This window comes from Pleurodeles waltl, chromosome 7 (assembly GCF_031143425.1).
Source record: "Pleurodeles waltl isolate 20211129_DDA chromosome 7, aPleWal1.hap1.20221129, whole genome shotgun sequence".
Lineage (NCBI taxonomy): Eukaryota > Metazoa > Chordata > Amphibia > Caudata > Salamandridae > Pleurodeles > Pleurodeles waltl.
In genome coordinates this window covers 817,289,850-817,305,845 of record NC_090446.1, presented here as the reverse complement: position 1 = coordinate 817,305,845, position 15,996 = coordinate 817,289,850, and positions in this window count along the sequence as shown.

Genomic DNA, 15,996 nt, shown 5'->3' with positions numbered 1-15,996 from the left:
TGAAAGGAGTAGGAAGGTCATATTTAGTATAGCCAGAATGGTGATTTAAAATCCTGCTGACAGGAGAAGTTGGATTTAATATTACTATTTTAGAAATGTCACTTTTAGAAAGTGAGCATTTCTCTGCACTTAAATCTTTCTGTGCCTTACAATCCACGTCTGGCTGGGTTTAGTTGACAGCTCCTTGTGCATTCACTCAGACACACCCCAAACACAGGATACTCAGCCTCACTTGCATACATCTGCATTTTGAATGGGTCTTCCTGGGCTGGGAGGTTGGAGGGCCTGCTCTCACACAAAGGACTGCCACACCCCTACTGGGACCCTGGCAGACAAGATTGAACTGACAGGGGACCTGGTGCACTTCTAAGCCACTCTTTGAAGTCTCCCCCACTTCAAAGGCACATTTGGGTATATAAACAGGGCCTCTGCCCCTTCCAACTCAGACACTTCCTGGAGAAGAAACTTGTAACCAGAACCTGCATCCTGCCAAGAAGAATTGCCTGGCTGCCCAAAGGACTCATCTGACTGCTTTCTATGAGGCCTTGCTGTTGCCCTTCTGCCTTGCTGCTCCCTGACTGTGGTGAAGAAGTGCTCTCCAAGGGCTTGGATAGAGCTTGCCTCCTGTTCCCTGAAGTCTCAGGACCAAAAATACTTCTTTCTTGCAACTGGACTCCTTCTGCAGCAAAAATTTGACTCACAGCTTGCTAAAATCGATGCACAGCCTGCTCCGTGGTAAGAAATTCACCACACTTCGAACCGGACTTCGCAAGGAGAAGATCGATGAGGTGCCTGCATTGTGTCTGGAACTTCGACGCACAGCCCACCGGATCGACGCACAGTCGACCTGGGATGATGCAGCCCGACTTCCAGAGGGAGATCGACGCAGCGCCTGCCGTGTGGAAGAAACTTCCACTCAATGCCCACTGAAACGACGCAGCACGTGTGACTTCTCTCCACAAGCCCAGAATTCCACACACAGACCCCGGGGTGTCTGAAAACCCCGCAACCCAAAGAGGATCCATGACCGAGTCCCGGAAATCGACGCATAGCTGTCCCTGCATGGAAACTAAATGACTCATCACTGTGTGCGGCCCGAGAGATCGACGCACACCCCCTTTGTTTCTACGCTTCTCCTCCTCTGCAGCCCATTGCGGAGATTTTTCATGTGAACCAGGTACTTTGTGCTTAAAAGAGACTTTGTTTGCCTTAAAAAGAGAAACTTTATATCACTTTTCAGTGATATCTCTACATTTACTTATTGCATCTTTGATCATTTTGACCTGCAAATATCCAGATAAATATTAGATATTTTTCTAAACACTGTGTGGTGTATTTTTGTGGAGCTATATTGTGTTATTGTATGATTTATTGCACAAATATTTTACACATTGCCTTCCAAGTTAAGCGTGACTGCTCAGTGCGAAACTACAACAGGGTGGGTACAGGATAATTTGGGTTGTGTGTGACTTACCCTGACTAGAGTGAGGGTCCTTGCTTGGACAGGGAGTAACCTTACTACCAACCAAAGACCCCATTTCTAACAATGTTTAAACATGTTATTTCCACTTTGCTTTAGTATCATAATTTTTATTAATAATGTTTTCACTCTAACACTAGGTGGTTGACACTACAATTGAGTTTCGCAAGCACATAGGCAAAATTACTTTCTAAACACATCACTCAGCTGTTCCTATTCCAGGAAAATATGCACTGCGTCTTTCGGGACCCTGCCTAACATGTTCTCACATAAGCTGACACAATAGCTCACATCTTCTGTGCCATACATTGGTGGGCTCTCATATAATACCAGCCCTATTTGTTTTATTTCTGTGTGGTAATGGCTGGCTTACGCAGACATTTCCAAGGCCTGTCTTAATTCCTGGGCCTTTTACAATGATCATCTTGCAATTTATTAGACATACCCCTTTTATAGGGAGCCTTTAGCACACTGGAGTAAATGAATGATTAAGTCAAAACCTTCACTACACCAACAAAGGACTCCTCACTCTGGCTCCTGCCCACCAGCGCGACTAGTGGCGCACCTTCTGCTATTTCTTAAAGATCCTAATATGCGATAAGCATGCAGTTTGAACAGCAGCGAACTGCTACGATATTGTTTTGTGGAACTGTTTACCCTTCTGAACGTGTGAATCAACGAATGCAACATAATGAATACCGGAGATCTATATTCTGTTTCTTATTTTTGCGCAATTGGCAAAAAAATAATACATATTTACTCTTCCCCACAATGATTCTTGATTACATCGATGGTATATCGTGTATCTCTCCGTTTGTTACATCGTCCATATATTCGCATTACAGAGATATTTGTTTGTGTTTCATTCTGTTGTCTTTGTTCTGCTTTGGCTGACAAGTTGCTATGGTTATTTAACAGCTCTTCTGGGTGGATAATTAAGTGTTCTTGAGGTGTTATGCATTTGTCCTTTATTTGTTTGTATATAATCGATTCACTATCACCTGATTCGTCAGTCAAAGGGAGGATCATCGCCCTAGCTGTAAAGAACATCACTGCAGGGAAATAACGGTTCACAACAATACTGGGAACGCTTTGTAAACTATCAAATGTGTGCCAGCAGCTTTCAAATACCTCAACAAGTGATTTGGCAGAGCTCAAGGAAGACACACATGGGAATTTTGAAGCAATATATTACAATTCCTTATCCACTTTCGTCAACTTACTGCTAACATTTTGTGTTTTCTTTGCGCCTCTACAATCAACCTGAGCATTTGGTATTCTCAAACCAACTCTTGTATTTCCCGATTGCAACACATTGAATGAAATTATAACATACGCTTTAACACAGGTGTTTTCCTGTGTCAAACACCATAAGCGCAACACATTTCATTTGGTTTTAAGATTTAAATATTGAATGCAAATGGTTACAGGTTTAAACATGTTACAATCATCCTATGGGGAGGGAAGTTAATATTAGCACCGTTCAAATCACCTTCATATACGAAGAGTGTTTTATTCTTATTTCTGATACCAATTATGGCAGGGAAGTGTGTCCCTATAAAAGAGAGAAGCTCAACATTTACAATAGGCCACAAAGTCAGCAAGTCTGGCCTTGACAAGCTGGTGCGATGGCTAATTTCTTTAAAGCAATAATTTTGCAAGCATACGCCATAAATATAAAAAAGAAAAACAGGTGCACACCTAAATATGGTGCTTAAAATTCAAATAATTACAAAACAATCATTCCTAAAGGCACGGTGGTTTTACTATCAATTTTTCTAAACAAGGTTTTCTGTAGTATCCTGCATTTTATTGTTATTATTTATGAAGAAGGCAAAGACCTAAGCAAGCACTCAAATTGCATGAAACTACAATGTTGGGGGGAGGGAGTGGGTGGTTTAGGAGGGGTAAGAAGGTGGAGCATTAAATTAAAAATTATAAAATAATTAATAAAACAATTACGTCCTCCATCGCGCGCCACTCCATCCACTCCTCCTGCTCCTCTGCAGGCACAGGCTTCCAGCCTGCCCTGCGTCAACCCTGAGGCTGCTCAGCGCAGCGTCAGGATTGGCTGGGAGAGCCCAGCCAAGGTGCTCCCAGGCTGACTGGGAGCCTGTGGAGGCTCTCTCTAGCCCAACAACTGTGTTACTTGGCTGGAGAGAGCCCTGTGCGCATGAGTGTTTGGTCGGCCCGAGAAGGCTGGCCAAACACACATGATCTCTGAGGGGGAGTGCTGAGGTCTCCCCCTCAGTGCTCGTCACCCCAATGGCCCCACACCTTTTCCCCAAAAACAATAATAAACAAAGTTTGCAGCCCTTATGGAGGAGCCGCTCCTGTGTGTAGGTATGCTATGTATATTTTTTTGAAAAAACAGTAGTCTGCTGCAGCCAGGCCTATAAATAATGTTCCCATGACTCCACTATCCTCCACAATTTAACTAGATGAGTGTGTGATTGCATCATTTTTTTCAAAGATATCTGGGGAAATATTGGAAAATCGTTGCAAAGTTATATGTATATTTTATGAAATGTGAATTTGTATATCTTAAGTGAAAAAAAGACCGCAAAAACATAAATCACAGTCAAAGGTAACTCAAGTGTTGGGCCAGGAAAATGGCTTGAGGTGCATACGTCTCCTGCTAAACATTTTGTGCTCGAACTAGTCTCTCACAAGACATTGGTGGTCATTCTGACCCTGGCGGTCTTTGACCGCCAGGGCGGAGGACCGCGGGAGCACCGCCGACAGGCCGGCGGTGCTACAATGGGGATTCCGACCGCGGCGGTAAAGCCGCGGTCGGACCGGCACCACTGGCGGGGTCCCGCCAGTGTACCGCGGCCCCATTGAATCCTCCGCGGCGGCGCAGCTTGCTGCACCGCCGCGGGGATTCCGACCCCCCCTACCGCCATCCAGATCCCGGCGGTCGGACCGCCGAGATCCGGATGGCGGTAGGGGGGGTCGCGGGGCCCCTGGGGGCCCCTGCAGTGCCCATGCCACTGGCATGGGCATTGCAGGGGCCCCCGTAAGAGGGCCCCTACATGTATTTCACTGTCTGCTGCGCAGACAGTGAAATACGCGACGGGTGCAACTGCACCCGTCGCACAGCTTCCACTCCGCCGGCTCGATTCCGAGCCGGCTTCATCGTGGAAGCCTCTTTCCCGCTGGGCTGGCTGGCGGTCTGAAGGCGACCGCCCGCCAGCCCAGCGGGAAAGTCAGAATTACCGCCGCGGTCTTTCGACCGCGGAACGGTAACCTGACGGCGGGACTTTGGCGGGCGGCCTCCGCCGCCCGCCAAGGTCAGAATGAGGGCCATTGTCTGTTTGATACTGTCCACTGCAGCTAAGACGTTTGCAATTTCACACTTGTGTATTTCCCTAAATTAATTCGCATAGTACGAAATTGACAAAACCCTATAAAGTTCACAAGCTTAATGAAAATTTTGCACACTCCTACACTAAGGTACAATGATTGACTATGTTTTTGTTCACTTTGCTTTCTGGATAATTCAGTTATATTTTAATGTATTAACATATAATATTATTACAACATAATACCAATTGGGTCAATGTGAACATACCCAACATCCTATTAATCAATAATTGTATTTAAAAATATTTATTTCATAAAACTATTACCCTTTGAATGATAGAGCTTGGACCTTGTTAGTTTTGTAAATCAAAAACTGAAGTCTTCATAAACTGAGGACTTCATAACTTAAATTGGAATTGCTCATTAATAACCTCTGTTGCAGGGTTATATGAAAATCTTCAGAATACGTTGCCATGGAACAAGTTTCTGTTTTTTAGTTGTACTGTTTAAATACATCCACTCTTTCTGTTTTTATCTTACTATATCAGGAAAGGTCAGATAATTTTCAGTACTACAGCCAACAGAGAATGTGGATTGCTGAATGCTCCAAATATATCAATTATAAATCATGAGGAAGTTTACAATATTTTAATACCTATGGTGCTGCCTTATCTCATTCTATCTGGGCATCAGCCATTTATTGGTTAAATCATCATTCTGGGATTGCAGATGGAGGCTTTCCTGATGGTGGAGACGCCATGAGCTCCAGTATTGGGAAAATCCTCTAAATGGTGCACCTATGAGTGGCAATGGCATTGGAAGTTATGCCCTCTTTAGGCTATGACCACAGATATTTTTCATATCGACCATGGCTCTACTAGACAGGAAAAGTTCACAAATGTCCCACAGATGGAGAAATCCCCCAGAAACCATGAACTTATTTTCCCTCTAAAGACATACACAATTTTGAAAAAAAAACAAAAAGTGCTGACAGGTCTGCCATTACTACATGGTATTGAAATATATAAGAAAGTGATGGAGGGAGTTCCTGAATCAATATCAGTTACAGGTAACTAAGGGCCATATGTAAGAACACATTTTCCCATAGACACAGAATGGGCAAAACTGCTTGCTACATCTGGCCCTAAATACCTATGTGCGCTTAACTCACAGCAAACAGCCTGCTCTATAGTGGAAGGATCCCTGCTTGGGGATTGCAGTCCATGTTTGATCCCCAAGAAGGGATCCACTTTGGAGAGATATTTCTGAAAGGGAAGATATCACTGAAAGGAAACATTGTCCTCTTTTCTGCCATATATGTCCCAGGCAGATGGGTGCTTGAGGAGCAGAGTTGTGCCTCCACAAGCACCCATCAAATTGAAAGCATTCTTTGCCTAATGGTGTAGTCTGCTTTCACCTTTGATTACTGTGATGTCAATGTGCTATGTATGCTCTGCATCATGATAAACAAAATCAAAATCAGGGTGTCAGGGAAGTTTTTCCTTCACATCCCTACATTGTTTTTCCAGAGTAAATCATTCAGGATCGAGGACAGTTAGACCTGGCATCCTTGGCTTGGTCCCCCCTGTCTTTCTTGCCTCTGCTTTCCATGTTTCGACTGTGGGATTGACTCTGGTTTTGCTGTTTTTGGTGCTCTGACCACTTTACCACTGCTGACCAGAGCTAAAGTGCAAGTGCTCCCTCTGTAAATTGTAAGTGTAATTAGCTTTTCCATGAATGGCATATTTGATTTATTAGTAAGTCCTTAGTAAAGTGCACTAGAGGTGCCCAGGGTCTGTAAGTCAAATGCTGCTAGTGGGGGGTTCAGCACTGGTTGTGCCACCCACATGAGTAGCCCTGAAAAACCTGGCTCAGACCTGCCACTGCAGTGTCTATGTGTGCAGTTTTAAACTGCCAATTCGACCTGGTAAAATGTACCCACTTGCAAGGCCCAAACGTTTCCTTTTTGTACATGTAAGGCACCCCCAAGGTAGGCCCTGGGGAACATCATGGGCAGGGTGCAGTGTGTGTTAAAGGTGGGACATGTACTGATGTGTTTTACACGTCCTAACAGTGAAATACTGCCAAATTCGTGTTTCACTGTTGCAAGGTCTATCTTTCTCAAAGGTTAACATGGGGGCTGACTTTAAATATCTTTTTAGTACAGTTTCCCTTTGGAAGCAGATAGAGATGTGGACTTTGGGGTCTGAACACATTTTAAAAATACATCTTTTGGTAAAGGTCGTTTTTAGATTGTCAGTTTGAAAATGCCACTTTTAGAAAGTGGGCATTTTCTTGCTTAAACCATTCTGTGACTCTGCCTGCTTGTGTATTTCCTGCCTGGGTCAGACTGACAGTTGGGCTGGTTGTGAATCCCCTCTAGACAGTGACACTAAGGGAGCTGGGGTGTAGCCAGCATATCCTGATGGGCCATCTGGGCTGGAGTGGAGGGAAGAGGGGTCACTTACACGGGAATGGGCTGTGCCTGCCCTCACACAATTCAGCCTCCTACCCCGTGGTGTGAATCTGGAGCCAGGCCTGGGCAAGGCAGGATCTTGTGAACAACAGACACTTTCCTTTGCAGTTTGCCAACTTTAAAGGCAGAAAAGGGTTTAAGTAATGGACCCAAACCCTCATATTTTCTGATTACTTCTGGAACCAAGAGGTACCTTTGCCCGGGAGAAGAAGTGAAAAGATGGAGGAGGAGTTTTGCGCCTTTGTCTGTGACTGTGCTTTGCTGGGTTGGCCTGCACTTGCTGCATCTGCCTGAAAGAGGCTAAAGACAGGACTTTGTGGTATATTTCTGCTTGTAAAGAATCTCCAAGGGCTTGGATTGAGCTTGCCTCCTGTTTTGAAGTCTCAGTGCTATCAAAGACTTCCTCTACCAGCACCTGCCAGCACCTGGCCTCTCTGCCAAGGGGTGCCATATCCAGTCCCTTGGCCCTTGAATGGTGAAGCGGGTAGGAAGCTGTGCGGGGAAAATTTCAACACACCATCTACAACGCGGCTGTAAAAATGAAGCACAACCCACCTCCCGGCTGAAATTGATGCATCACCTGCATCGTGACTGGGAAATCAGTGCATCACCTGCATCTTGGCTGGAGAAACGACAAGACACCCGCTTGTGGCTGCTGAAAATGATGAATATCCCACGCAGTGTGATTTTCCATCACAGTGAGGCCGGATTTTGCTTGCATCATCACTGGACGTAAAAAAATCATAATGACTTGTGTGGACCTGAGGTGCCGTGTCCAGAAATCGACGTATCGCTCCCTTGCGGGAGATAAAAACTATGCAATGCTGACTTTTTCGACCCATGCTCACCTGTGCAGCTTTATTTTTGATGCAAACCATGTACTTTGTGTACGAGCAACATTTCCATTGTTTTCTATGGAGTAAAATGTTATATCTTTACATGTGTATCTTGAGGTTTTGTCATTTTGGTCTTGTTTGATTTAGATAAATATTGCCTGTTTATCTAAACTGGTGTGGTGTCCATTTTGTAGTGTTCTCACTGTATTACCTGTGTGTTGGTACAAATACGTTACACCTTGCCTTTAAGATAAGCCTAACTGCTTGTGACAAGCTGACAAGGGGGTGAGCAGGGGTTATCCTAAGTGTGTATCTCCATTACCCTGACTAGAGTGAGGGTCCCTGCTTGGACAGAGTGCAAACTGACTGCCAACCAGAGACCCAATTTCTAACAAGGACCAAAAGGATTTTCTCAAGAAATGAAATGGAAGGCCTGTTGAATGCCACTGAAATGGAGTGTGGTGGATGACTCATTGACCACTATGCTATGTGTACAGTGATCAATGGGTCATCCACCGCACTGAAGTGCTTAAGAGAATTGAGCATCATCAGTGAAGATGCCTTTAATAAGGCACTTGTGATGAGAAGTCCAGTGTCGAGGTTATATTGCACAGTGGCTGTTCCGAAGAAGAGGAGGGGCTATGATGCAAAGTTCAGCATCATCATTGTGGATGCTGTTGATGAGGGACTTGTAATGCAAGGGCCTGCATTGAGGCTGCATCAGGCAGCAGTGGTTCTGAGGAGACTGCGGGCTGTGCTGTGAGTTCCAACATCGGTCCCAGTGTTGGGTTCAAGATGGCTGGAGCCTTTTCTGTCCCTGAGGCTCTGATCAGGTGGCCAACCACCTAGCCCTTGGATGTGCTCTGGTAGTCCTACAATACCAGGCTGGTCAAGTCTTTTTCACTCAGGCAGCGGTGCAGCAGGGCAACAGAATAGCATCTCTTCTTTCAGAGCAGCACAGCAGCCCTTCTGAGCCTTCCACACGTCTAGAGGTGCACTGAGGAGTTGGGTATGAGAGTCCACTATTTATACTTGGCGCCCACTTTGAAGTAGAAGGATCTGGAGGTTTTCACCACAGAAGTGTTTGGAATTTTCTGCTTCCCTGCCCTGGCCTCACTTGTATGAGTGTCACAAAAGACTAGTGTGAAAACCCTTTGAGAATGTGCTGGGCAGAGCCATTGTGATGTGTAAGTGTGGTACGTGACAATGCCTCCCCCCATCAAGTCAGAGATGGCAGGTCCTGCCAAGATCTATCCCCCTTTGTTTTACCGTCTGAGAGTAGTACACAAAGACAAATTGCCAGCTACACTTAGTTATATGACCCAGGATACAGGATGCAGGCACCAAAAGGTTGGGGCAAAAAATGCCAACTTTCCTAAAGTGTTTTTTCACAAATGGGACTTACAATCCAACTTTACCATAAAAGAGGGGTTTGAATTAGCATTCTTTAGCCACCAAACTCATACATTCCTTCCAGCTCCCAATTGAAAGTTCAAGTGTAATAAGTGAACACCATGTTATCCTTGGCAGGACTTGCAGTGGTGAAAAAAAACAAATGTAAGAGTTTTTCACTACCAGGACATGTAAAAGTTAAAAAGCAGTGGCATGCCGGAGACATGTTTAAGGTCTACTTAAGTGAGAGGCACAGTCAGTGCTGCAGTCCAACTAGTATTATTTAGTTTGTAGGCCCTGGGTACATGTACAAACATAGAGAAATTGAATGGCTCGCTGTGTTCCTTTCTTTATTTTAGGAGTGAAATAAGCCAAGTGACCCAATAAATTAAGGCTGCTGGACACAGACATGAATATCTCCTATACTAGGAACTTACAAGTAAATTAAACGTGCCAAATGGGGTAAGCCAATATTCAACATGTTTAAATGAGACAGCACCACACTTTAGCACTGGTTACCAGTTGTAAATGGACAGTCTTCAGGCCAATAAAAAAAGATCCGCAAAAATGAAGGAGCAAGGCAAAAATGTTTAGGAAGATCACCCTAAGTCTGACAGGTTTAACATTAGTGATATGCCTTTGTGTGTCTGTTGACTGTGTAGTCACCCAGTTACAGAATATAGTATTGACATAGGAGCTTTGACTCTGGATTCAAAGCACAAGATCTGGTCTTTGTGGTGTAATCTGTGATGACTATCATGTGGTAATTTATACAATTGTTGTGTCAAATTCTAAGCATCGCTGTTCCTCTTAGCGCTGGACTGTTAGAAACTTCTTTACCTTTTTTCCACTCGCCTCTACCTGAGGCTTAAAATGAGTGTTCGTGCAAAGTGGAGCAGCATGTGACTGAGACACCTGTTTCATAATAGTTCATCACTTGCTGCTTTTTCCATGTGTTTTAAGGGAAACGAGCAAATATTTATACTAGTGAAGACCATCCAGTGCAATAATAGTAAGGCAACAGGTCATTGTCATTTTACTGGAATGAACATCTTTGATCTGTGCTATACGTTTTTGCAGTAGCCATTTGCTTTACGTTCTTAATTTCTGTGTTCACTTTGATGTTGATAAAAAGCTGCATTTGGAACCAAACACTCGCACTGAGGGTTGTTTGTTCACCATTTAGGTGTTTGACATTTGATGAATGATGGTGGTACTTGTGTTTTTTTGACTGGTTGTGCTTGCAATATATTAATAACTGTGGAACCAGACCTTACTTTAATAAGATGATGAAGATTATGTAATTACACTGCTTTATTCTGTTAACACAATGTGTAAATCGCATTATCAGCTTAGCAATGAGATATTCCTGTATGTGTCCAGCATCCTTAATTTAATGGGTCACTCCTTAAATAAAGAAAGGAACACAGCGAACCATGCAATTTCTCAAGGTGTACCTTGAAACAAAATTGTGTGCTGCAAATACAGCATCGACACTGGGCATGTGTTCTTTGCAAAATTGTCTTTAGGCAGTAGTTCAGAAGTTGTTGGAATAATAATGAAAATCATATCCTTCAGGAAGCTAAGAAAAACATAGGGACCGTACTAAAGTACCTACCTTTTTTTGGCGCAGAAATCCCACATTATTTAATACTACAGCTTGCCAAACAGAGGTTGCAACACCACAAAGCTGAAGTTGGTTTTGGGCAGCAAAGAAAGGTGGCGGGAAAAATATTCACAGGTCTACTGGAATGCTTGTTTAGCCAGCTCCGGGAAGTCAAGACCTAAATAACTTGTTCCGCCTCCCATACCTTAGAGACAAATTAACATTAGGCTTTAGAAGAAGTGTACAACAAAAAGAGTTTCATGGCAGTAGATTATTCATAATTAAACGGAATTATGCACTTTTGCATTGTGTTACTTGAAAGTGATTATAAATTAATGTGTTGCTTTTAGGAATGTACAACAAATGGAGTATAAAGTCGACCTGTGAGAAGGTAAATGGACCCATTAAGTAATAAACCACGTGATTCCGTTATTGCAATACACAGTCTGCCTTTTTTTCATAACCGGCTGGGATTTTTAGCACATTATATATGTCTTCAATAATTTTTTGCATGAATATTTCACATGCAAAATGCTTTACATATATTAGGCTCTCAGCTCTATAGTTGTGTACACTTTTACAAAAAGATGCTTAGTGTTCCACTCCACTCCAATCTACACCAATCCATTCTACTCTAATACACTCTACTGTATTCCACTGCACAATACTCTATTGTACACCACCCTATTGCATGCTATTCAATTATATACCATTCCATTGTACGGCACTAAACTGTACACCAGTAACACCAAACATTGCTAGACTCTACATAACTCCACTGTACACTACTCCATTGTATGCCACTCCACTCCATACCACTCAACTCTAAGCCATTACACTCCACACGATTCCACTGTACATCCCTCCACTCTAGAGCATGCTGCTCCACAGTATGCTATTATACTGTATGCCACTAAAGTATGCTCTCTGCACTCTACCCTGCTCCACTCAATAGCACACTACTATACTGCACTGTACAACACTCCACTCCACGCCACTACACTGTACACCACTCCATTCTATGCCACTCCGGTCTATGCTATTCCACTGTGCAGCATGACACTGTTACTCACTCCACTTTATGACACTCTATTTTATGCTACTCTACTGTACACCACTCCACTCTATGCTATTCCACTCAACATCACTCTACTCCAGTCTACTTCTGTCCTATGTGCATGATGCACTGTACACCGCTCCACTCTATGCCATGCCACTCTACGCCATTCCACTGTACACCACTCCACTGTAACACACTCCAGTGTACCCCACTGCACAGTACACCATTACATTGTGTGCCAACCCAATTACATTATCCCACTGTATGTAACTGCTCTGTTTGTAACTCCACCCCGTGATATTCCGTTATATGCTTCTCCATTCCATGCCACTCCTCTCTACCACACTCTAATATATGGCAATCCATTCTATGCCTCTACACTCTACGCCACTGAACTCTACACCACTCCACTCTATGCCAGTTCCCTTTATGCCACTGCATTCTATGCTTACTTGAAATTTCTAATGTTTGAATATTTTAAAATTGGTTTGTATGGAAAGAATAAAGTTTTCCTAACTGTAATAAAGGTTTAAAAATTGTAATTTTTGTCATTTCATTGACTGAAAAAAAATATATATTCATACCTATATATATATATATATATATATATATATATTTCTATTGTTTTGTGCGAGTAAAATCCGAACCTAACTATAATGTCCCCGTGACCTTTGTTTTTTCAATGAATGTATGTATATATATGTATATATACATATATATATGCACACACACACACACATATATATATATATATATCCGTGAACAAGGCGTAATGCTGAAACGCGTTGGAGTGGTTTTGTTTTGCTGTTTAATAAATTAGAGACGTTTTGTACGGAGGTGTCCTGGCTCTCTTGGAACTTTAAGAGTGTGTTTTTCTATATTGGGTTACTCGGAGCCCTGGCCAGGACCGCTGTGTTGTAGCGGCCGCACTCCGAGTTCAACCTTGCTCCGGCCTGGCTCTCCACAGAAGACCACCAACGGTATTTGGAGCCAGCCTTCTGAGATGGTTTCCACGGCGGTAGCACTGCCACGAAAACCATGGCGGAAGGGATACCGATGACAAGGAATTCCCCGCCCCCACAGCAAGCACTAGTCCCCCTCCAGCCACACTGCCAAGCTCACCCTACTCCCCCTTCTGACGTAGCGCCCCCACCCCTCTTCTCACATAGCACCCCCAGCCCCCTTCTGACATAGCGACCCCACCACCCGGCCTTAGGTAGCCGCATGGGCAGGGTACAGTGTATGTTAAGGGTGGGGCATGTACTTATGTGTTTTACATGTCCTGACAGTGAAATAATGCCAAATTCAGTTTTCACTGTTGCAAGGCCTATCTCTCTCATATGTTAACATGGGGCTGCCGTTAAATGTGATTAAAGCTCAGATTCCCTTTGGGAGCAGATAGAAATGTGGAGTTTAGGGTCTCTGAACTAACATTTCAAAAATACGTCTTTAAGTGAAGATGGTTTTTCGATTGTGTGTTTGAAAATGTCACTTTTAGAAAGTGGGCATTTTCTTGCTGAAACCATTCTGTGACTCTGCCTGTTTGTGGATTCCCTATCTGGGTCAGTTTGACAGTTGGGCTGTTTGCACCTTTCCTCTAGACAGTGACACAAAGGGAGCTGGGGTGTAGCCTGCATATCCTGATGGGCCATCTGGACTGAGGGGAGGAGTGGTCACTTACACCTGAAAGGGCTGTGCCTGCCCTCACACAATGCAGTCTCCAACCCTCTGGTGTGTGTCTGGGGCCTGGCCTGGGCAAGGCAGGATCTTGAAAACAACAGAGACTTATCTTTGAAGTAGGCCTGAAAATCAGATTACTTCTGGAACCCAGAGAAACCTCTGCCCGGCAGAAGAGCTGGAGAAGCTGGAGGAGTAGTACTGCCCCTTTGCCTGTGCCTGTGCTTTGCTGGGTTGGCCTGCAGTAGCTGTTTCTGCCTCAGAGAGGAAAAAGACTGACTTTTGTATGACTTCCCACTGGTGAAGAATCTTGAACTGAGCTTTCCTCCTGTTGTTGAAGTCTCAGGGACAACAAAGACTTCTCTCTGCCAGAACTTGGGCTTTCTGCTGAGAGTCTTGCCTGCCAAGTGGTGACCTAACCTGTCTCTGGGCCCTTGAAAGTTGCAGCTCGTGAAAAAGGGCAGAAATCCACGCAAAGACTGCGTGTGGGGAAACGTTCAACACACCACCCTCTTCGCGGCTGGAAGATTGACGCAACGTGGCTGGAGAAACAACACGCAACACCAGCAGCGGCTGCTGTTAACCACGCAAGCCCCACACAGTGTGGTTTCTTGACACCATGCAACCGGAATTCAAAGCAACATCGCTGGGCATGGAAAATCACCGCAAAGCCTGCCTGAACCTGAGGTGCCCATCCGGGATCGGCGCATCACTCTCTTGCAGGAGAGAAGAAACGACGCACGCCGACCCGACTGGAGGAGGAACAACGCACGGTCTCGCTTGCAGTTGAGGAATCCATGCATCACTGGCCTTTTTCGACGCACACTCACCCGTGCGGCTTTATTTTGATGCTACCCAGGTACTTTTGTGCAATAACAGCGTTCTCACTGTTTTGTAAGTATTTAATACCCTTATTCTTTTTAAAATTCATAACTTGACTGTTTATGTCAGATTTTTGTCGTTTTGGTCTTGTTTTGTTTAGATAAATATTACCAATTTTTCTAAACCTGTGTTGTGTCATTCTGTAGTGTTTTCACTGAGTTACTGTGTGTGATGGTACAAATTCTTTACACACTGCTTCTGAAGTCAAGCATGCCTTCTCATGCCAGGCTACCAAGGGGGTCAGCGGGGGTTAACTGAGGGTGAGTCTCCTTTACCCTGACTAGAGTGAAGGTCCTTGCTTTTACATTTTGTAAAGACAGCCATTACTCAATCACATACTGACTCGTCATCAGCTGGTACCACAGTAAGAAACAAAGTTACCATATTATACTGTGGAGCAACATATAACTAAGCAGTTAAACACTTAACACTACTTACAAAGCTTTAACCACCTACCGAAAATTACGATTTACACCTCATAATCTATGTTCCTGCCACATTACATTTAAAACCACTCACCCACTTTCATGCTATGACTGTTTGAAGTAGCATAGTCCTCTCTGCACCACTCCACTCTATGCCTCTCCAGTGTATTTTGCTCTAGTCAACTGTACGTCACTCTAATCGACCCCACTACATGCACGTTACTCCAGTCTACACCACTCCACTGCACTCTACTCCACTGTATGCCACTCGACTATACAGCACTCCGCTCCATGCCACTACACTCTGCGCTATTCCACTGTACACCAGTTTACTCTGTGTCACTTCAACCTACCCCACTCCACTGTATGCTATTACACTATATGCTACTACAGTCTGCCCCAATAAACTCTACTCTGCTTCACCATAAAACACTACACTTTACACTATTCCACACTACGTAACTTCATTGTAAGGCACTCGCCACTCTGACATGCATTGTGTTTTCACAAATTATGTGATTTGAGATGTTATATGTTGTTATAAATGGTATGCTTTCATATGGGATAAGTGATGTAAAATATAAAGGTATAAGCAATGGATGGAGAAGGAGTGAGTTATGGTTATAATTGTGCGGTTACCAAGCTGAAAACAGTGTGTATGGAGGTGTCTTCCTAATAATATTGTGAAGGTTGTGCGTAAATTTAAATTTAAAGTATAACTGTAATGTTACAAGTTCTAATGTTTGTGTCAAAGTTGGTGGTAACCCAGTCGCAATTGAGAAGGAGTCCCCAAGAGAAAAGATGAGAAAATATTTTTTAAAAGCAGGCGGTGGTCCCACGGATCACTGCCTACTCT